This window comes from Odontomachus brunneus, unplaced genomic scaffold (assembly GCF_010583005.1).
Source record: "Odontomachus brunneus isolate Ranch 3 - 2012 unplaced genomic scaffold, Obru_v1 Obru_scaffold_156, whole genome shotgun sequence".
In the NCBI taxonomy this organism is placed as follows: domain Eukaryota; kingdom Metazoa; phylum Arthropoda; class Insecta; order Hymenoptera; family Formicidae; genus Odontomachus; species Odontomachus brunneus.
Genome location: NW_022639606.1, coordinates 735901 through 737548, shown reverse-complemented (window position 1 = coordinate 737548; position 1648 = coordinate 735901). Strand labels below are relative to the sequence as shown.

At 38.0% G+C, this 1648-nt stretch overlaps 2 protein-coding genes across 9 annotated transcripts in view; one reads left to right on the top strand and one right to left on the bottom strand.

Annotated features, from left to right (window-relative positions):
• The window catches only part of LOC116850816 (transmembrane protein 68), a 37190-nt gene that overhangs the window by 17867 nt on the left and 17675 nt on the right, over window positions 1–1648 (bottom strand). The gene's annotated exons all lie outside the window — the stretch shown is intronic.
• LOC116850812 (ATPase family AAA domain-containing protein 2-like) overlaps window positions 1–1648 on the top strand; it is a 13201-nt gene that overhangs the window by 5707 nt on the left and 5846 nt on the right. The window contains exon 1 of one of the 7 annotated variants that reach the window (XM_032829510.1): window positions 290–985. The exons of the other annotated variants lie outside the window; for them this stretch is intronic. The gene's annotated coding sequence lies outside the window, so the exon portion shown is untranslated. Of the gene's footprint in view, window positions 1–289; window positions 986–1648 lie in introns of those variants that run through there. 7 annotated transcript variants of the gene reach the window in all.

Here is a 1648-nt window from a genome sequence, read left to right as displayed (position 1 = left end):
ATATATATATATATATATATATATATATATATATATATATATATATATATATATATATATATATATATATATAAGGTATCTGATAATTGTAACACACCAACTCCATAGAGGTGTACAGCGAGAGGATCAGAAAAGTCCTCTTCCATTTAGCGATAATGCGTCTAGTTTGTTAGAAATAACCGCGTAAAGTTTGGCGTTTATCACGCCCATCGCGGCTTATAGACGCTCCGCGGCGAGCTGTGTGTCGAAGCCATGGACATAGTATATATGGACTCCGAATGCCCTGTTTTGTCGTTTAATAGAGTGAAGCCAACATCTAGAAAGAGAATAGAGTTTTCTTCCTATTTTATCACTTTTTGTTGCGCGTTCATCCATTTCTTGTTTCCATAATATTATAGAGCGCAACAACACCCAGACTAGACTGGCAAGTAAAAGTCTTACTTAAATCTTATTGCATGCTTTGTCTGTGCAGAAAGACAGAGAACAAAAGGGGCTGTACATATTGGCCCATATTCTCAATCCTCTTTTATTTATAAAAGTGCCTCTAAAAGAGGCTTAGGAGCTACCTGATAGACTGAGAAGCTATATTCAAGGCACTTTTATCGAAAGAGAGTTCAGAATATGAGCCATTGGGTTCTCTTTTCTGTATGCGGAATTTATGTATATTATGTCTATGGCCTCTTTTTATGGTCTCTTTGGCTTGACTTTTATGGCCGTATGCGGGGTCCATGTATACTACGTCCATGGTCGAGGCTAAGCGATAACGCGGCTCACGCTAACCGCTGCGATGGCATCTTGACGCTGCCGGCGCGCGGCGAGGCGACGATGAACGCGCCGCGTTCCGCTTCGACGCACCAGCTCGCCGCGGAGTGTCTAGAGATGTGCCGCGATGTGTGTGATAAACGCCTATTACTAACAAAGTAGACATGTTATCGTTAAATGGAAGAGGACTTTTCTGATCCTCTCGCTTAGCTGTACGTCCCTGGTGAGTGGTGAGTTACAATTATTAGACACCCTGTATATATATATGTATATACAGGGTGTCCCGTATCACCTTCACAATTTTTCGTGAGGACGTAGAGCGGATTGAGATGAACACAAAAGTCTCATACCGTTTTGCGATATTCTCAATAATAACCAAGAAATTAATTAAAGAAGATTGGTGAATGATCACGCGCAATATGGTAGATGAGCTGCAGTGGCACCGTCTGCCATTATATACTTATACATTAAGTCAAACGGAACAAAAAAGTCCTCTACCATTTTGCAAATGACCACATAGATTTTTAGATATTAATAAAAGAAAATTTGTGCGTTGTAGTATACAATCATGTAACAATTTTCTTTAATTAATATCTAAAAATCTATGTGGTTATTTGCAAAATGGTAGAGGACTTTTTTGTTCAATTTGACTTAATGTATAAGTATACAACGGCAGATGGTGCCACTGCAGCTTATCTATCATATCGCACGTGATCATTCACCAATCTTCTTTAATTAATTTCTCGGTTATTATTGAGAATATCGCAAAACGAGATATGGGATTTTGTGTTCATCTCAATCCGCTCTATGTCCTTGCGAGAGATTGTGAAGATGATACGGGACATATATATATATATATATATATATATATATATATATATATATA